The following is a 23,204-nucleotide window of genomic DNA, read 5'->3' on the forward strand; positions in this document are numbered from 1 at the left end:
CCAAATAAATCCAAAAATTTAGAGGATGATAAGTCTGCTCCAGACATTTTGTTTATATTCATGAAACTTGAAATTGAAATTCCATTGAAAAATGTCCTTGTGATAAATTAATGTAGCTTTTTTAAATATGAAGAATTTTTTTTTTTAATTCCAACTTGGTTACTTTATAAGAAAAAAATAAATAATATATAATAAGTTGTAATTAATGAAGTATAATATGAAACATTCAAAGTGAGACAGACTAACATGCTTAATATGCTATATATTAAGCGTTTCTATGTATTAAGAAGCGATTGGTTTATATGCATTTATGCATTATTTCTAAATTCTCATGCCACCTAACTAAGCCCCCCCACCCTTTTTTTTTTTTTTCAGGCCAACCTTTTTTAAAATTATTTTAGTAGTAAGCTAGTTTTATGTAATTATTATGGAAGATCACTGGTAGCCTTTGTTGAGTTTTGCATGAGCTAGTTTTAGTTTTATTTAGTTTTGCTTTTCATTTTTAGTAGTTTTCCACTTAACTTTGTACGTATGTCTACGAAGCAATAGTTGATGCCAAAAATTTTAGATCTAATCATGGATTTTAGTATGCCAACTACTAGTATTTTCAAAATTGATGATTTGGACATGATTTGTTTATCTAGTTGCAAAAAAAAAAAAAAAAGGATTATAGGTTCAGCAAGCGTTTGGATTATATTCACGTTTGGATGTTTTGCGTTTCAGCCCTTTTTATTTTTTTGGACCAGCGCCCATGAACAGTGCACCTAGGCATATGAACAGTTTTTTTGTGTGAATAGTAACTAAAAATTATTTTTTATTATTTTCAGTTTTCAACAAAATAAGCGGTATTTAAACACACCCTTAATTTTACTTGTGTTAATATCAAGCTTAGTCTAAATATTATCAGGTTGATCATGGTTATAAATCAGTAATACGAGTTTGAGTCATGTCATAGACCTCTTTATATAACAGGGAGATCTCCAACCTTCAATTCTAGGACGTTGGAATGGGTGCAAACATATATTTCACTTAGTCAATGTCATAAACTTGAGCATTAATTTTTTTTTTTTTTTTGGGAGATCATTATTACTTTAACGAATGGGTACTCTATCGCTGCTTTTTTGGAACCACTACACCCTAAAAAAAAAAAAAAAATTGCAGCAATCTTTAAAAATGCCATAACTGAGTAAAAATGCTTCATATAAAATTCTGGTCGAAATTTTTTTTATTATTCAAAGGAAGCTGTGTCCAATCTTTAGACCAAACCCTCTTTGTCCATGGATTTCTAGACTGTATCATGGACGGAAGTGGTTACAATTTGCTCTTTATTGACTACAAATGCAAAATTCTTAAGTTCCTGCCGGGGGCCACAAGGGTGGATACAGTAGCAAAAATAAGTAGGATTAAGGCCACCTGTTTTCTGTAAGCACCGTCCAGTGCCATTATACTGTTGAAAGCACTGCTTTCCACAGTCGTTAAGGACACAACTATTGGGATTCAATATTGTGCCAGTGATACAAGATGCATCAGCATCGGGCACCATAACTGCAACCACAAAAAATGATAACAAGATCAACAACTTTCACCCACAAAAACAAAAAATGTTACATTCAAACTAATGAACAAAAAAAAAAAAAAAAAAAAAAAAAAAAAACCAAAGCCACTCACACAACATGTGTTTTGCATACGTGAGGAGGTTAGTATTAATATAGCATATATAAAATAAAATACAAGCCTTGGGCTATTTATTGACTTCTTATCATTTTATCACATATACTTTTAAAAGCCCATATTTTCATATTTTAATTAAATTAAGTTTCATATGCTCTAAATATATTTAATTAAATCGACTATATTATTTCATACGAAGTCATTAATTTACATCTGTATTCATATATATATATATATACACACACTAGACTCTTCCACTCGTGTTGCACATGTTAACGATTTGTAAATATACAAAATAAAGAAATATTTATATAGCCTTCTTTTGCTAGCTTTTTTTAGAGCTTTTTCTTCCTTCATTTTGTTAGGCAAGGTAATGCAAGTACTCATATCTTAGCCCAAAGAACAAAGCTTTCTTATCTACTCTTAGTCTAAATAGAGTTTACTCCTCCAAACATAAATAATATTGTGACTTCTCATATACCAACATATTTATAAACTTCATGATGTTCTGTTTCTAAATAAAAAATAAAAAACCCTTACCAGTGAAAACAAGGAAAACAAATAGGAATAAATGGAAAAAGGAAAGCTTAGCCATCTGATGCAGTGTGGACTGTAGAAGCAAAATATGTCAATAACTACAACTGTTCCACAAAAAATAAATTCTACAAGAATTATAGACTAGTAGGCAAAAGAATATGACAAATCCTCTCAATAGAAACCAACTTGATAAAAACTTAATGATCATCATCTCCTCCTAAAGAGTATTTACAAAAGAGATTTTCACCTACTCCCTTCCGAAAAAGGTATTATTTGTAAAAATTCAATTCTATATAGTGGATTGATTTTTGCCTTTGGGATCTATAGGTTGTACCCTGATAAAATCCATAAGTATATATGTACCGGAGTTTCTAATCTTAAGAAAGTCTTTATTGTAAGTGACTTCAACAAAAAAGTCCTAATTAGTAGTGAGCCAACTGGTCTCTCTCCTGCCAATAGAACCCAATGGTCCCAAAAATCCTTGTTTGAAATAAGTACAAAAAACGAGATCACATAACAGAGACTCTGATTTTTGGACTAACTGGACTTGTTGGTATGCAAGACAAAGATAAAATGGTGATCGTATTTGTAAGAAAACAAATTACTAAGCATGTAAAAGCTAGGCTATATGATATGAGGATATACCCTTGGGAATTAAAAGAAAGGACAAGTGACATACGGGCAACATATTTAAAATTGGAACAGTCAATAACATCATGAATTCATGATCAATATGAATATCATTGTGGTACATGAGTCATAGAAACATATCTGGCACTGTTTCAAAGTGGTATTCCTTGAATATCTTTCCCATTTATATATATAATTATTTGGATAGAAGAGTGGAAAAATAGAAGATTTGGATAAAATGAACAAACAATATGAACTGTTATACTTAGAGCCGTGTCTTCTACTCTTTTTAGCTCAATCCTTTTCTTTTTCTTTTTCAGCCTTTTTCCCCAGTTTCCTTTCTTTTTCCTTGTTCTTTCTGTTAGGTGGTTTTTGCCTATATTGAGTTAGCGTGTTAAATCACGTGAAACAATGCATGGTCCAAATAAATCCCAACCTCCCACTACCAATAATATATTGAGATATATAATTATATGTATATACATAAAAGAAACGGTGACTTGGAGTCTTCATGAAAGTTAATCATAGAAAAAAAAAAAAAACCTTTTTCTAGAGGGCCGGGTTAGGTCTAAAACCAGAACCCTCAAACCAAACTGGCATACATTAGTATCACTGTTATTGTACATTTTTATTTATTCTATTCTCAAACACAATTTCTAAAGTATGTAGTAAACAGTTAGTGATTAATGGGTCCTTAATTTCACATGGAAACACAGGTTGTCCAATGGTGGCAGTGGCAGCAATTTTTTTTCTTCTTGTTTACTAATAAATAGAAAAGAGAGGAAAAAGAAGGAAATTTTAGTTTCAGAAACTTTTCAGATTTTGATCACTAGGGACCAATATATAAGATCAGTATGTATTTAATATCAACAACAAAATCAAGTCTTGTACGACTATCCAACCGAGCTTTTCTTGTGTTCACTCCAAATACAAATCAAAATATTGCATGTTTCTTTTGCTTTTCCACATAGACAGAGGGAAAATAGGGAGTGTAAGAAGATTATAGAATAGGAAAATTATAGAAACTGGTAAATAACGTGAACTATTAAGAAAGTATAAAAGATAGTATGAACATAAGGAATGTAATACAGAGCAAGATACAATAAACCAAAAGATATTATTATATTTAACAACCTTTTTACATCAAACATATGAAACTCAGAAGAACTCGGAAGAACTTATAATAAGTATGAGGTCTTTCCTCACTCTCTCTTGCCTTCCCAAGCTTACAAGGACTCTATTTAAAGAAATAAAGGAAAAGCAAAAGAAACATGCACTATTTTGATTTGTCAATTTGTGCTTCCACTGTAACATGAGCGATGGAATACTTGGAGTCTAAGGAAGATTCTCTTACGTGTCTCTTGGCATTTGGCAACCATACGTGGAGGCTAAGTGGACTTGAAGTGACGTGAGGGCATAGCATGCACCGCATGAATCAGGCCTCTCGGTCTCTATAACAGCTAAGCCTTAGATATCCAAATTGCTCTCTCTCTCTCTCTTAGAGTACTATACAATATATGCAAAAGATGGGGTACCTATGTAATGTAATACAAAGCTCGAAGCCAGGGATTTTAATGGTAGTAGTTCAGATTGTATATGCAGGGATGAATATACTATACAAACTTGTATCAGAAAATGGAGTGAATTTGAGGATCCTTATTGCCTACCTTATGTTGTTTGCCACTGCCTTCATGGTTCCTCTTGCTCTCATCTTTGAAAGGTGTTGTTTTTCAAATACATATATAAAAGCTATTTCTTTGGTGTAAAAATCCCATTAAATAAATATTGCATTCTACTTTGATTATATATCTACTTGTTAAAAATGTTTTTGGCATTTTAAGATATGCCTTCTAATGATTTTACATTTTGTTAATGTAATCTGTAATCTACGAAAATAAAACATAGGGAAGAGGGAAAATATAATGGAAGCTATATATATATATATATATATGCTTATGCCGCTTCAGTTAATGATTGTTGTTTACAACTTTGGCAGGAAGACCAGACCAAAACTAACATGGGTAGTAATGTTCCAGGCTTTTATTTGTGGGTTACTTGGGTAAGTTTCAGACATTATACTCAACATTGTAACTGGCTGGAAGCCAAATTTTTGCGGGGCGATAACAAGTTAAAATGCAATAAATAAATTGTGACATTAATCCTATTTTATCTAAAAAAATCATGGTGGAGAACTAATTGAAATATCACATCTTCCTTCTCTCTAAAAAATGAAGGCATTATATGGGGGTAATTATCCTCATTTTTTATAAGAATTAGAAAAGCTTAATCTAACAACTATATCTTGAAAATGATTTCCAACACCCAAACATAAAAAAGGTTTTGTCACACAAATGTGTGCTCTGGGGCCATTTCACCCCTTGACTTTTCAAAAATCTCTTGTCCCTTTTATATATAAATATATATATATATATATATATATATATGAGTAATGTTATAGACACAAACTATTTTTTAATATTTTTACATACTGCTGATGTGGTTTTAACATTTTCCAAATAATTATTATAAGTAAAAATGTGATATTAATGATGGGCCCATATTAGAACTGGTAAAAATTTGCCATATTAGCAATTTGTAAAAATGTTGTAAAATAGTTTGTGTCTGTAGTATTACTCTATATATATTTTTGGTAAAGAAAATATATAAATTTAGTTATAAATTTAAATAATGGCTCCCTAGATTTTACTAAAAACATGTAACACATTTATTTAGATGATTAACACATCTAGGGTACATAGTATGTTCAAAACTACTATATTAATTTTTTTTTCCCTTAGCTTTGCTTGTTAAATTTAACCATTTCTTATTATTTCTGCTTTTTCTTAAGAGATGTTCAATCATCAATGTATCATCCTTTCCCTTGGAGCTATCTATTGTTTATCTCATATTTAGTTATACAAAAATGCTTCAAAAAAGTACCTTAATCCAAGATTTTGAAGTATGATGGAAAACTTTTTTGGACAATTTTTTGAATAGCAAGCACATTCGCATGTACAATTAGTGGATAATATTTTTTGGACAACATATTTGACACAATTATTTGCATAGGATATCTAACAATTTGGACAATTGATATATTTTGTAACAGCTCTTTTGGATACCTTTTTTAACTAATGAAGCAAAACAAAATTGTTACATTCTATATTTGCATTTTGATTTGCTTCTAGTCTAACACAAATTATATTTGAAAATGATGATTTTTTTTTTAAATGTAATAGTAAAGTTCATTTATATAAACCATGAACTATGCAGTATTTAAGAACCAACAACTAAGTATCAAGCATCAAGAATCAAGAAAAAAAATAACCCCAATCACACTTACATCACCAATCTTCACTACTGATAGTTAAAAACAACTAAAAAAAAAAAAATCTCTCCAGAAAGACCCACATATATCATTTCACTTAAAAATATGGACGGCAATCCTGCCTGACCCTGCTTTGCCCCATGCGGATTTTCCCCACTCTGTAAAGGTAGTAGGCGGGAATGGGGTGAGATTTTAGCCCCATGCCATGAGGCGGGGCTAGGATGGGTTTAGACTTTTTAAAACCCACCCTGCCCTGCCCCACCTCGCATTGATAAAAGTTATAAATGTAAATTTTTCATACACTAAAACCCTATTATTTAAATAAATATATCAATATTAGCTTATTTTATTCTACCTAACGTGGCTTTTTTATTCTATTTTGTTATTTGTTATACTATGAGATTTTTGTTTTTGTTGTGATATTGTCTTGTTAAATGCTTGGATAATATTATTTAGTTTTTGCTAAAAATCAATTTGATTTGATGGATAAATTTAGTTGTAATATCAAGTATATTTTTATTAATGAAATAGGTTTTATTAAAAAAAATGTAAAGGTTGTGAGGAAAATTAACAAANTATATATAAATATATATATATATATATATATATATATGAGTAATGTTATAGACACAAACTATTTTTTAATATTTTTACATACTGCTGATGTGGTTTTAACATTTTCCAAATAATTATTATAAGTAAAAATGTGATATTAATGATGGGCCCATATTAGAACTGGTAAAAATTTGCCATATTAGCAATTTGTAAAAATGTTGTAAAATAGTTTGTGTCTGTAGTATTACTCTATATATATTTTTGGTAAAGAAAATATATAAATTTAGTTATAAATTTAAATAATGGCTCCCTAGATTTTACTAAAAACATGTAACACATTTATTTAGATGATTAACACATCTAGGGTACATAGTATGTTCAAAACTACTATATTAATTTTTTTTTCCCTTAGCTTTGCTTGTTAAATTTAACCATTTCTTATTATTTCTGCTTTTTCTTAAGAGATGTTCAATCATCAATGTATCATCCTTTCCCTTGGAGCTATCTATTGTTTATCTCATATTTAGTTATACAAAAATGCTTCAAAAAAGTACCTTAATCCAAGATTTTGAAGTATGATGGAAAACTTTTTTGGACAATTTTTTGAATAGCAAGCACATTCGCATGTACAATTAGTGGATAATATTTTTTGGACAACATATTTGACACAATTATTTGCATAGGATATCTAACAATTTGGACAATTGATATATTTTGTAACAGCTCTTTTGGATACCTTTTTTAACTAATGAAGCAAAACAAAATTGTTACATTCTATATTTGCATTTTGATTTGCTTCTAGTCTAACACAAATTATATTTGAAAATGATGATTTTTTTTTTAAATGTAATAGTAAAGTTCATTTATATAAACCATGAACTATGCAGTATTTAAGAACCAACAACTAAGTATCAAGCATCAAGAATCAAGAAAAAAAATAACCCCAATCACACTTACATCACCAATCTTCACTACTGATAGTTAAAAACAACTAAAAAAAAAAAAATCTCTCCAGAAAGACCCACATATATCATTTCACTTAAAAATATGGACGGCAATCCTGCCTGACCCTGCTTTGCCCCATGCGGATTTTCCCCACTCTGTAAAGGTAGTAGGCGGGAATGGGGTGAGATTTTAGCCCCATGCCATGAGGCGGGGCTAGGATGGGTTTAGACTTTTTAAAACCCACCCTGCCCTGCCCCACCTCGCATTGATAAAAGTTATAAATGTAAATTTTTCATACACTAAAACCCTATTATTTAAATAAATATATCAATATTAGCTTATTTTATTCTACCTAACGTGGCTTTTTTATTCTATTTTGTTATTTGTTATACTATGAGATTTTTGTTTTTGTTGTGATATTGTCTTGTTAAATGCTTGGATAATATTATTTAGTTTTTGCTAAAAATCAATTTGATTTGATAGATAAATTTAGTTGTAATATCAAGTATATTTTTATTAATGAAATAGGTTTTATTAAAAAAAATGTAAAGGTTGTGAGGAAAATTAACAAAAAGAAAAGTTTTACGAGGTGAGATAGGACTTAATGGGGCCCCAAGGGGCAGGGATGAGGTAAGAAAATATTTCCTTCATGCGGGACAGGGCGGGAATAGGGCAAGACAAACTATGCAGGGCAAAGGTAAAGACCTCATCCTTCGACTTTGTCCCGTCTCATTGTCATCCCCACTTAAAACTCCCTCAAAACAAAGGAGAAAGCTTAACATTAAGGAGGCCTATATACACGCAAGGGAACTGTGATTTTTTATTATCCTAGATAACAAATCTAAAGGTAGAAATATGACCATAGGTCGGAGAAATGGAGAGATTGATAAGGAGGGTACAGTCACAGTCATATCTATTTACCACTCTGTTTTTTGAAAGTACTAACTGTGTGACCCGTGGGATATAATGGGCTCTTAGGCCAGGTGAATACAAGATTGAGCTATATGGGCATGTTAAGTATATGATCCCTAAGTTTTGTGTTTCCTTCGGCAGTAATAAAGGTCCCTTATGATGATAGTACTCAAAACAACTTTGTTTTGAGAAAACTCCTTAATCAAGCTGGGCTTCAATCTTGTCTAGACTGGACACGAGTGAAAAGAAAAATGGCTGGACTAAGGGCCTTGAAGTGAAATATATGCTAGCACCCATTCCATAGTCTGATTTTTTTTTTTTTTTTTTGAGAAGAAACTGAAATATCATTCAACTACAAGAAAACAAATACAAAGGCCACTAGGAAAAAACCACAAAACAACAAACACAATTACAAGGAACCAGCAATAGTTTAGACCAAAAACATAGCACCCTCAGATCTGGCTAACTCAAAAAAAGAATTTGGAATCTCCATTCTCCACATGACAGATTCTTTGATTCTTCTAGCTTGCTGAGCTAGTTCATGGGCTATTTTGTTGCTAGTCCTATTAATGTGTCTAATTTTTGACTCCTAGAAACTGCATAAACTTTGCACAATGCCCTTCACAATGTGGCTAACAACTCCTCTAACATCATTAGCTTCAACAACTTGGATAGTCAAGACAGAGTCACTCTCTATCATAACTCTCTCTAGGCCAAGCTTTTTTGCCAGCACACATCCCTGCTCCACTGCAGCTGCCTCAGTTTCCTCAACAGAATATCTTCCTTGGAGGGGCAAAGACATGGCTGCTACAAATCTATTGTCACTATCTCGAACTACAACTCCAATTCCTGAATGTCCATTGGCCAAAGGGATAGCACCATCCACATTAATGGTGTAAAAGCCCACAGGAGGAGGTTCCCAATGATCCTTCTTATACCTCGTGTTTAATTTTCAGACCATTTGCTTCTTTGAAGTCTTTAATCATATGAATAGCAGCCCCCCAGATGTGAGCTTCTGAGGTTCCATTTGCCTCATAAAGCACCTGGTTTCTATTGTACCAAATCCTCCAAGCCACCCTGAAAAATTTCTCCAAGTCCCTTTGGGTTCCTTGGTGCAGGATCTCAACAGCCAAATCTGGAATATCCATGTTATTTCCCATTAGACTAATAGGATAATCATCCCACATCCTCCAAACGTTACTAGCTATGTTGCATCTTAAGATAGCATGATCAATAGATTTAACTCCATCATTACACAGCGGGTATATGGGATTTACATGGATTACTTTTTATTTATATTTAGCATAGTGGGGATTGCATCCATACATAACCTCCATGCAAAAATCTTTACCTTTGCTGGAATATTTAGGTGTCATATCTTCTTCCACAGTGGAGCTTGAGTATCACTAGTAGATGATTCTCCTTTGTCACACCCTTCCAAAATTTTCCTAGCAACATAGTATGCACTTTTCATTGCGAAGACTCCACTTTTATTACCCACCCAAATTAATTGGTCCTCTTGTACATGGTAGCTGATAGGGATGTTTAAGATTGTCTCTACTTCAAAAGGCAGGAAGATTCTTTCTAATATATCTCTTCTCCATCTCTTCGTGTCTTGGTCAATCAAAGCCAAGACCATTGGGAAGTCCCCAAAATCTTTCCGTGGGGAAATAACCTTGTAAGTGGTTGGGGTTGGTAACCATTTATCATCCCATATGTGGATTGTTTTCCCGCTTCCCGCTCTCCACCTGATGCCTTGCTTTAAAACTTCCAAGCTCTTTTGGATGCCTTTCCATGCATAAGAAGGCTAGTTGCCTAGGCTGGCATTTAGAATATCATCATTTGGAAAGTATTTCACTTTGTACATGCGAGTTATTAGTTATGAGGGGTTGAATAACATTCGCCATCCTTGCTTTGCTAGCATGGCAAGGTTAAAAGCCTGAAGATCTTGGAAGCCCATCCTTCCTTCAATCTTAGATTTACACATTTTAGACCATCCTACCCATGCCATTTTCGACTCATTGTTTCGCTGCCCCCACCAGAAATTCCTCATCATCCCTTCAATTTATTCACAGAGGCCCTTTGGAAGAAGAAAACACCCCATTGAGTAGGTCGGCACTGATTGAACCACAGCCTTTATCGAAATTTCTTTTCCTCCAATAGAGAGTAGCTTCTCTTTCCAGCCTGGCATTTTCTTTCCCACTCTCTCCTTTATCTTAGTGAATACTTGTTTCTTTGATCTTCCAATTAGAGAAGGGATGCCTAAATATTTCTTTGGTTGGGTATCTTGCATTGCCCCTAAAATCTCCTTGACTTCTTTCTTGGTGTCTTCATCAATGTTTTGGCTAAAGAAAATTGAGGACTTCTCTGCATTTATTCTCTGGCCCGCTGCCTCTTCACACTTTTGGAGGATGGTTTGGAGTTCTTTGCTTTCTTGCCCAGAAGCTTTACAATATATCACGCTATCATCTGCAAAGAGTAGATGGGTTATGGATGGGCTTCCTCTACATATAGATATCCCCAAGAGCCTCTTGTTTCTTGCTACCTCCACAATCAAGCCTGTGAGACCTTCTGTACAAAGAAGGAAGAGATATGGGGATAGAGGGTCACCTTGGTGTAAACCCCTAGTTGGGATTATACTGCCATGGATCACCTCATTGATTAGAACAAAGTAAGATACAAAAAATGCAATTCATCATTAAGTTGATCCATTTGTTATTGAATCCCATTTTTTCCATAATTTTTTAAAGAAAGACTCATTCCACTCGGTCGTAAGCCTTACTCATGTCCAGTTTTACAACTATAAACCCCTCATTTCCATTTCTTTTTTTCTTCAAGTAGTGCATATTTCAAAAGCAACAAGGACGTTATCAGTTATAAGTCTTCCCGGCACAAATGCACTTTGGTTTTCTGATATGATGGAATTAAGGATTGGCTTTAGTCTATTTGCTAATACCTTGTAAATAATTTTATATGACACATTACATAAGCTAATGGGTCGAGATTCATTCATCTTTGTTGGCCTGTTTGTTTTGGGGATAAGAACAATATTTGTTTTATTTAGATTAGTTAGAGATGCATTAGCATTGAGGGTATTCAAAATTATATTACTAACATCTTCTCCAATTATGTCCCAATATTTTTGGTAAAACATAGCGGACATACCATCAGGGCCTGGAGCTTTTGTCAGGTGCATTTGACTGATGGCTTGGATAATCTCTTCTTTATGAAATTTTTTGGTCAGCTGCTCATTCATCTCTTTTGTAATGCATCTTTGAATAGTCTTTGCAACCTCCATTGCTTTTGTTAGAGAGGATTTCGTAAAAAATTTTGAAAAATAATCTATAGCAATATTTGCTATATCCCCCATGTTTTTGCACCATCTTCCTTCCTTGTCCCACAACCCTTTGATTTCATTTTTCCTCTTTCTTTGTGAAGCTCTGTGGTGAAAATATTGTGTATTTCTATCCCCCAATTTCAACCAATCGACTCTTGATCTTTGGTTCCATCTAATTTCCTCCTCATCTAGAAGCTCATTAATCTCTTTCCTCAAGGAGTCAATTTCATCCCCCTTACTTCCATCTCGGTATGCTTGAACAGCCTCTTGAAGTAGCTTTCTTTTTTCTTTAATCTTCTTTACATAGAACCCTAGGCCGTTTCGATTCCACTTTGTTAGTGTTTTAGCGTACTCCTTTAACCCACCAATTAAATAAGTTTATGAGTTGATACCCATTTGGTTTCTCCAGGTTTCTTGGACAATTTCTTGACATTTTTTACTTTTTGTTTTACTATTGAATGATATAATGTATTTGTAACAATGAAATTCTTCCCTCATATTGATGTAATGGTATCTGAAAGTACAATAAATTCTCCTGACCAAGACACACAAGGACACTCAAAAGTGAACACTTTCCTAAATTTATTTAATAATTGATTGCTGGATTTTAAGTGTAATTTCACCATACCGCTAGAGAATTTATTTTTCTTGTATTATCAAAATAGGACCACTAACATACTAATTAGCTATTGTGAAGTATTTTTATTGGGCGTTTGTTGCTATTTTGTCAAAGTGCAACCTTTATTTCTTGCTTGGATAGGCTTATAACCACATTGAAAGCCTCTGGCCACCATCTTGAGAGCCGATCATTGAGTTTCAGCTTTATTTCCCAATATTTTACTCAGAGGCATCAATTTCCCCCCAACAAAGATCAAGACCAGAAAATGTCTTAATCAAGAAAAATTTGACTTGAGGATGTTTTGTGAAAATCTCCTTCTTTGATTCACTATTTTTTAGCGAATATTGTATGTTTTGCCTCCATTTTGTCCTTTGAAAAAGTGCCTTTTATAGTTTGTTATAGTGGTAAAATAGGGATGTGGGGCGGCTCCTAGACGATGTGGGATTCGTTCTAAACCAGAGCTAAGTGCAAAAGGTTTTCCTTACATAGTTTCTAGAACCCTAGCTGTGTACGTATGCTTGTGCATGCCTGCGCATGGATAAGCATGCGTACGCTTTCGCGTGTATGTGTGTGCACACTTAGGGTTTCTAGCAACCTTTCTTTTCCAAAAATAGTTTTATTCCTTCTGAAAGTAAGTTGCATTTTCCATAAATATTTCCTCAAGTCAATTTTCACGAGATTGGGCTCTAAACCAGCCTTAGGCTTTAGAGTACTACCATTATTGGAAAATGGGGGCTCGTGTCGTAAGGGGTTCAAAACGAGGTGTCTACACCCGTGAAGAATTTCCTGACTCCCATACTATTATCACATCTCTTCTAATCTATCTATTATATCGATTAATCTATTATATCTATCTATCTATTATATATATATATATATATATATAAATATTATATAAAATTTGGATTCCCAAACTGGAGAATGCATAAAGTAATGACATGTGTCCCTTTCTCAAGGTATACAAGCAGGGCACATCATCTTTTCTATTGCTTTCAAGGTTCATTAATTACTTTTTCACATTAAAAAAAAATTGGCAAAAATGAAAATTACACCCTCTTTGTTTGACCAAAATTTATTTTAATTCTTTGACTTTACTTTTGTTTAATTGAGTCCTTTAAGTTTCAAATTTCTTCAATTAAGAACTCTCATCCACTTCTATTAATTGATTGCCGCTAAGTGCCCAATTAAGTTTTCACCAAAGATGTCCTCATAAGATGTTATATAGTGCTCCCATAAGATGTTTTTATGTTCTTGTAAGGAAAAATGTTTTCTTTATGAAATGAGATATATTTTGCAAGTATGCAAATTATTTTCAAGAATTGTATGAAAGATTTGTTTTAAAGTTCATCAAGAAATTATTTATGCACGATCAAAGAAATATTTAAGCATATCCGTGTATTAAGAAGCCTTTGGTTTATATGCATTATTTCTAAATTCTCATGCCACGTAACCCCCTTACTGAGTCTTTTTTTTTTTTTTTTTTTTTTTTTAGCTCACCCTTTTTTGAAATTTTTTTTAGTAAGCAGGTTTTATGTAATTGAACTATGGAAGAGCACCGAGAGCCTTAGTTGAGCTTTGCATGAGCTTGTTTTAGTTTTATTTAGTTTTGCTTTTCATTTTAGTAGTTTTCCGCTTAATTTTGTAGAGATGTTTGTATTTATGAATCAATAGTTGAGTGCTGGAAATTTTGATCCAATCATGGATTTTAGTTTTCAAATTTCTGGTATTTTCAGAATTAATGATTTTGTTATGATTTGGAGAAAAATATTATTAGATACTTTGTTTATCAAGTAGCAACTAGCAAATAGAAAAGTTTTTGGTTTACAGCTTTAGTTTTGACTGGTGTTGATGGTATTAACATGTCGATCGTGGTTGCAAATCCTTCATTTGGGTTTGAGTACACATATCTCTTGTAGAACTAGATCTCTGGCCTTCAATTCTCAGGCTTTGGAATGGATACTAGCATATATTTCACTTAGTACGTTAGTGTCATAAACTTGAACCTTAAATGATTTTTGATTTACATAACTTTGAGTTAATTAGCTCTTGTGAAAGGTAAGATATCGTTATTATTTTAATTAATAAGCTGCATATTATTGCAAGGAAGGTTGTCAAAATCTTCACCAACAGAATAGGCTAGAGTTGGTGTTAGTACCAAGGATGGTTGTATTAGTTTTTAGTTACCTTTGTTTTTTCCTCATTCTGTTCTTAAAACTCGTAATTTATACCTTATAAGCTTTAAATTTCTTTCCTGTTTCTCAAAAAAAAAAAAAAAAACTTTTAATTTATTTCCTCCCATACTCCACCTCAATTATTTTGGAGCCTGTGGCATTATTTCTTCAATCGATGAAGACTACATTACAGCTTTTGTTCTCTCTTTAAACATCTTCGATAAGGTATATTCAAAATCTCTAATCTTGTCTGCATCTTAGGCAAGCAATCTTAGACAGATTAAGACTCGTTTGTTAAATATATATTTCCAGAGATCATTAGCTCAAGGTCATTGACAACCAATCCTGATGGTTATAGGTTTTTTTTTTTTTTTTTGGCAGTATTATTCAAAACTCTTGTAATACGTACTTACTCTATTGCGGCATTTTTGGAACCCTTGCATCCAAAAAATGCAGCAAACTTGAAAAATGATATTATTGGGTAAAAATATTTCTTATAAAATTCAGAATTTTTATTATTCAAAGGAAGTTGTTTTGACCAAACTCTGTCCATGGATTTCTAGAGTGACTCATGGACAAAAGTGGTTACAATTTGCTCTTGACGACATATGAAGTTCATGCAGTATGGGCACAAGGGTGGATGCAATTGCAATAATAAGTAGGATGAAGGCCACCTGATTTCTGTAAGCACTGTCCAGTGCCTTTGTACTCTTCATAGCACTGCTTTCCACAGTTGTAAAGGACACAGCCACTGGGATCCAATATTGTGCGACATTGGGCATCAGCTTCGGGCACTAAAACTGCAACTACAAAAAATGATAACAAGATCAACAATTTCCACACACAAAAAATTTGTTACATTTTTAAACTAATGGAAATATATAAATAAAAATTAAAAAACCATAGCCACTCACTCAGCATGTGTTTTGTATATGTTAGGAGGTTAGTATTATAATAATATATGAAATAAAATATAAGCCTTGAACTATTTATTGACTTCTAATTTTGTCACATATACTATTAAAAGCCCATATTTTTCGATGTCATAATTCTAGTAATTTTTCAGTCTGGTTTTTAGAATAACAAATTATGCTAAGTATGTTGGTTTAAACTTTAAACTAATTAAAACTCATATTTTTTTTTTAATAAAACAACTAAATACAGAACAAATTCTAATTAAATTAAGTTTCATATTCTCTAAATATGTTTTTATTAAATCAACTATATTATTTTATAACGAGTCACTAATTTAAATTTGTAGTCATTAATAATTATATATAACTTCGACTCTTCCACTTGCGTTTCATAAGTTAACAATTTGAGAAAATATACAAAAATAAATAAATACTTTTGCTAGATCTTTGTAGAGTTTTTCATTCTCTCATTTTCTTAGCCAAGATAATGCAATTGCACATGCCTTAGCCTAAAGAGCAAGACTTTTTTTTTCCCTTTGTTAGTCTAAATAAAGTTTGTTCCTCCAAACATAAATAATATTGTAATTGTTTATGCACCAGCATATTAATAATTTTCATGATGTTCTGTCTTTCAAAAAAAAAACCCTTACCAGAAAAAACAAGGAAAACAAATAGGAATAAATGGAAAAAGGAAAGATTGGCCATTTGATGCAGGTTAAGTGTATAGAAGCAAAATATGTGACACACAATAACTACAATTGTTCCAAAAAAGCTAAATTCTACAAGAACTTTAGGCTAGCAGGCAACAAAATAGGAAAAACCTCTCAAAAGACACTAACTTGACAATAACTTAATGATCACCATCTCCACCTAAAGAGTATTTATAGAAGAGATTTTCACCTACTTCTTTTCGAAAAAGACATATGTGAGTGCACTGCGCCGCACTTGCGTGTTGCACGGCCTACTTTCTCATTTCTTTGAGAGTCGTCACCTGGTTTAGGCTCACATTTAATTATGAATATTATTACCAAGCCAAAAATTTCTAATATGCAATTAATACGCACATAAGGAAATATCTCATCACATCATGGAATAAAAGGAAAGAAATTCAAATAAAAGTAATTAAATCAAGATTCAGATCCTCTAGATTTCTTAGGGTATTCTACCAAATAAATTTCCTTAAATCTTAACTATTCCTTAATGATCTAGATTCTGCCATGTCAGCATTCTACTAACAATAATCTTAATTATTTTGTTTGCAATATTATTTTATTATTTTAAGAATTTTGTTAATAGAATGCTAACATGGCAGAATATTGACCATTAAATCATTAAATAGTGGTTAGGATTTAAGGAAATTTACTGGTAGAGTATCCTAGGAAATCTAGAGGATTTGAATCTATTAAATCAAATCAAGTCAAACATCTAATTAATTATATGTGGTTAGGATTTAAGGAAATTTATTGGTAGAGTATCCTAGGAAATCTAGAGGATCTGAATCCATTAAATCAAATCAAGTCAAACATCTAATTAATTATATAAATCAAATCATGCTTTAAAAGGAAACATTTTATTATAAACATGCCAAATATAATGTGGAGAATTCAGGAGAAAAGCATGTCAAATATTACTTATCATATTTCTATCCTAAACAGAGTCAAACCAAGTCATCAAACATGGAAAATATCATAGAAATTAATTCAATCAAGCAATCAAAACATGACTGATAATATTCTCAGGAGAATAAGGAATTTGAAAAATAAATTCAAAAGTTAAAATTTTAGTTGTATAGAAAAATTTGTGGTAAACCTAATGTACTATAACATAATTTAGAAGAATATGTACCGGCCACCTCAAAAAAGAATAATTATCAATCAAAAAACCAATATAATAGAATGATATATTTGTAGAGATAGAAATATGAAAAATATTTACAATTTTTTTTAAAATTTTTAGAACAAATTAAATTAAAAAAATTATATATTATATCACATTACAAAATAATTATATATTTACACGCATTATATGGGTATACAACTAGTGCAATATAATTTTGCAAAGCATGGGTCAACAACTAATATAAAATTAAATTATAATTCAACTAGAAAGAGGAAAAAAAAATGTATCATAACTGTCATGACCCAACGAACCCTGAATTCTGGATTTAGAACCATCATTGACATGTCAATACCAAGTTTAAACCTTTTTTTTTAGGGGGAATACCAAGTCTAAACTTGATATTAACAAGAACCAAATAAACCCATTAAAAAACAAAATAGGAAAAACCTCTCAAAAGACACTAACTTGACAATAACTTAATGATCACCATCTCCGCCTAAAGAGTATTTATAGAAGAGATTTTCACCTACTTCTTTTCGAGAAAGACATATGTGAGTGCACTGCGCCGCACTTGCGTGTTGCACGACCTACTTTCTCATTTCTTTGAGAGTCGTCACCTGGTTTAGGCTCACATTTAATTATGAATATTATTACCAAGCCAAAAATTTCTAATATGCAATTAATACACACATAAGGAAATATCTCATCACATCATGGAATAAAAGGAAAGAAATTCAAATAAAAGTAATTAAATCAAGATTCAGATCCTCTAGATTTCTTAGGGTATTCTACCAAATAAATTTCCTTAAATCTTAACTATTCTTTAATGGTCTAGATTCTGCCATGTCAGTATTCTACTAACAATAATCTTAATTATTTTGTTTGCAATATTATTTTATTATTTTAAAAATATTGTTAATAGAATGCTAAAATGGCAGAATATTAATCATTAAATCATTAAATAGTGGTTAGGATTTAAGGAAATTTACTGGTAGAGTATCCTAGGAAATCTAGAGGATCTGAATCTATTAAATCAAATCAAGTCAAACATCTAATTAATTATATGTGGTTAGGATTTAAGGAAATTTACTGGTAGAGTATCCTAGGAAATCTAGAGGATCTGAATCCATTAAATCAAATCAAGTCAAACATCTAATTAATTATATAAATCAAATCATGCTTTAAAAGGAAACATTTTATTCTAAACATGCCAAATATAATGTGGAGAATTCAGGAGAAAAGCATGTCAAATATTACTTATCATATTTCTATCCTAAACAGAGTCAAACCAAGTCATCAAACATGGAAAATATCATAGAAATTAATTCAATCAAGCAATCAAAACATGACTGATAATATCCTCAAGAGAATAAGGAATTTGAAAAATATATTCAAAAGTTAAAATTTTAGTTGTATAGAAAAATTTGTGGTAAACCTAATGTACTATAACATAATTTAGAAGAATATGTACCGGCCACCTCAAAAAAGAATAATTATCAATCAAAAAACCAATATAATAGAATGATATATTTGTAGAGATAGAAATATGAAAAATATTTACAATTTTTTTTTAATTTTTAGAGAGAACAAATTAAATTAAAAAAATTATATAATATATCACATTACAAAATAATTATATATTTACACGCATTATATGGGTATACAACTAGTGCAATATAATTTTGCAAAGCATGGGTCAACGACTAATATAAAATTAAATTATAATTCAACTAGAAAGAGGAAAAAAAAAAAGTATCATAACTGTCATGACCCAACGAACCCTGAATTCTGGATTTAGAACCATCATTGACATGTCAATACCAAGTTTAAACCTTTTTTTTTAGGGGGAATACCAAGTCTAAACCTGATATTAACAAGAACCAAATGAACCTATTAAAAAAAAAAAAAAACTATATGCTACTTGATATTCAGAGTATCTAATATTTTCTTCAAAATATAAGCAGAGTTAAAATCTCTTCCGAGTTAAGCGCAAGTCCCCCATAATGAAAAGTGTTAGGACATATGTGTTTTCACTTGTTAAGAACATATGTCACTTATTTATGTAAATTGGCTAAATCCTTTGACAAAACGCACTCTACTTGTAATTGGGTAGTTCTAGGTATTTTTAATACTTCAAGAAACAAGGTTTCAAGATCAAGTGTTGAAGTCATCATGTCTGTCAAAGAAAAATCAAGCTAAAGTGCAAATTCATTAAAGCTCGACACCTGCTCGATAGCTACCTCTACACTTGCTATCTGTTGAGATTTATAATTTCAGATTTTCTGATCTGATTTTCTTAGGATCTGTGAATATGCTTTTGGGTTTTCTTTTCTTCAAACTCTAAACATATAAAATGAAAAAAAAAAAAAAAAACTATATGCTACTTGATATTCAGAGTATCTAATATTTTCTTCAAAATATAAGCAGAGTTAAAATCTCTTCCGAGTTAAGCGCAAGTCCCCCATAATGAAAAGTGTTAGGACATATGTGTTTTCACTTGTTAAGAACATATGTCACTTATTTATGTAAATTGGCTAAATCCTTTGACAAAACGCACTCTACTTGTAATTGGGTAGTTCTAGGTATTTTTAATACTTCAAGAAACAAGGTTTCAAGATCAAGTGTTGAAGTCATCATGTCTGTCAAAGAAAAATCAAGCTAAAGTGCAAATTCATTAAAGCTCGACACCTGCTCGATAGCTACCTCTACACTTGCTATCTGTTGAGATTTATAATTTCAGATTTTCTGATCTGATTTTCTTAGGATCTGTGAATATGCTTTTGGGTTTTCTTTTCTTCAAACTCTAAACATATAAAATGATTGTTTTAAGAGCCGTCAAATTGTACACAAGTTGCAAAAGCATTGAGCAATCTCTGTTTAAGCAAATTGTGATCAAAGATGAAGTTCTTGACCTAGTTCATTTTCTCTGAAGAAGTTGCTGTGTATTTGCACCAAAGGGTTTTGTGACCAAGCATCTTCCTGATCTTCATCGTGTAGGATGAACTGAAGAACTTTGCAGCCAACCTCTTCTCCTTAGTTGGTGCTTTGAAGTCACGTACTGGGATCCGTGCATTGGTTAGTCGCGTACTAGGATCCGTGCATTGGTTCAAAAGGGAAATTGTCACTACTGATCAAGTCCAATTGGGTATTGGGATAAGGGTTCAACTATTGGTTAATAAGGTACTTGGGATTCTTTTACTTGTAACTGCTTGATTTGATAATAGTAGAGTTTCGAGAGTGGTGACCTAAAAATCACCCGGTGGGGTTTTTGCCTCGAGGTTTTTCCCCATTCGTAAACAAATTACCATGTCATTTAATTTTCGCTGCATATTTAGTTATTTGGGGATTTGTTTGTGCTTCCACGCAATTGCATGATAAATTGATTAATTAATAACTTAGCTAATTAATTAATTGATTTAATCACAAAGGGTCATTCAGTTTATGGCCTATCAAGTGGTATCATAGCAGGCACACTTTGATTAGGTTTAATCTTTGCTGTGTTGATCCATTGACCCCTGTTTGTCATGGATAGAGGACAGTCATTAATCATACCTCTTTTATTTGATGGCACTAACTATGCATACTGGAAAGTACGCATGAGAGCTTTCTTGCAGTCTTTAGATGAGAAGGTGTGGCAAGCTGTAGAGTTTGGCTGGACTAAGCCAAAAGAAGAACCGGCTGATTGGGATGATGCAAAGATCAAGGCGGCTAACTTCAACAGCAGAGCATTAAATGCCGTATTTAGCGCAGTCACCAATGAGGAGTTCAAGGAGATATCCTCAACTGAAACTGCTAAGGAGGCTTAGACCATCCTCCAGACAACCTATAAAGGAGCAAAGACTGTCAAAGATTCAAACCTTCAGAGGCTTACTACAAGTTTTGAAGAAATTAAGATGGAGGAAGATGAGTTGTTTGATGAGTTCTATGACAAGCTCAAGGACATAGTAAACTCAGCCTTCAATCTTGGGGAAACCATCCCTGAACCCAAGGTTGTAAGGAAGGTGCTCAGATCTCTACCTGAGAGATTCCATGTCAAGATTACGGCAATAGAAGAATCAAAAGATATTAACAAAATTCCTTTGACTGAACTGGTTGGAAACTTGCAGACCTACGAGCTAGGACTATCTAGGATTGACAAAACAGGTAAAAGCAAGAGCATGGCCTTGAAGGCAAAGAGCAGTGATACAGATGAGTCTTCTGATGATGAAGATTCCAAGATGAAGTCCTACATTACAAGGCAGTTCAAGAAGTTTATGAAGAATGCCAATGGGAGGAACTTCGACAAGGACCACAAACAATCCAGTTCTTCTCAGTTTAAGAGTCAAGACAAAGGGGAGAAGGATGCTAAGGATGGCGGTCAGTACACTATTCCTACAGGACCAAAGTGTTTTGGATGTCATGGATTCGGTCACATGAAGTGTGAATGCCCGACATATCTCAAGAGCATTGGAAAGAGTAAGGCACCTTGCTGCAACTTTGAGTGACACTAAGCCCGAAGATGATTCCGACAATGAGAATGACGAAATCTTAAATGCCTTCACTGCCACAGTCAATCCTACTGAACGGATTGTTGAAGAAGTGGATGAAGAAAAAGAATTTGTGAAGTCCAAATTTGAGAAGATGGATGATCAAGATGATATCCATTCAGCCTATGAGAAGCTTTACAAGCTCTCTGAGAAGTATGAGAAATTGTATAGGCTGGCCACCAAGAAGTTTAGTGATGTGGAACTTGATCGTGAAAAGTTGTCCACAAAGTTTGATGAGGCGAATCAAACTATTGGAGCATTGAGGTTTGAGAACAACTTTTTGGTTGAGAAGACCAAGAAGCTTGAAGAAGAGCTATCTCAAGTCAGAGCTCAATTGGAGAGGACTTTAAGTGCAAAGTTTGATGAGATGCTTAGCAATCAGAAATCTGCTTCGGATTGAACAGGCTTAGGGTATGGTCTTTCTTTCTCTAATACTGCTTCTACTAGTAATACTGTTTTTGTTTGCCCTACTAATGACACTGAAATTGAGAACACTGATGTTAAAACTGAATTAGCTAGTGAGAACTTAGACAAGGGTAAATCTATCTTAGGAGTACCCCCTAAGCAAGATAAGAAAAATACTAAAAACCCTAGGGCTAAAAAGGATAACTCTTAAAAGCCTAAACAAAAGAAGTAACATCTCTGTCATCATTGTGGAGCTACCGGTCATACTCGACCAAATTGCTATAAGTGGCTGGCCACTCAACAGAGCAACGGCATGATAGCATCTAAAAGCCAAAATCAGCTTCAATCCACTCTTACTCCTCTTGGAGATCTTTTAAAAGCCCTTATGTTCCTTTCGAACTTGAACAGGTTCAATTCTTTCCCCTCACCGCCGGTTCAAGGGTTCAATCAAAGGAAAGGTTCTTCCAAGGTGTGGAAGAAAAAGGACTCTAAGTGATTTCATCACTTTCTTTTCCCTTCTTGTTTTCTTTTTCTTGTTTGCTGCATTGCTTATGTGTTTTGCATTTTTTTTAGTCAGTTTAGTTTTATACTTTGTTTTGTTTAACATGTTTTTGTGTGTTTACTTTCAGTTTTGTTTATTTTTGTTTTTAATATAAAAATAAAAAAAATTTAAAAATTAGAAAAATACAAAAACAGTGTGTGTTTTGTGTACTTTGGTACTTGTGTACCTTGGATGGCCATTGAAACAAAGTTTCTAAACTTTGTATCTCTTATAACTTAGATGAGCATCTCTATGCACAACTAAGCAAGTGAGC

This window comes from Quercus suber, unplaced genomic scaffold (genome assembly GCF_002906115.3).
Source record: "Quercus suber isolate HL8 unplaced genomic scaffold, Cork oak 2.0 scaffold_1004, whole genome shotgun sequence".
Classification (NCBI taxonomy): Eukaryota; Viridiplantae; Streptophyta; class Magnoliopsida; order Fagales; family Fagaceae; genus Quercus; species Quercus suber.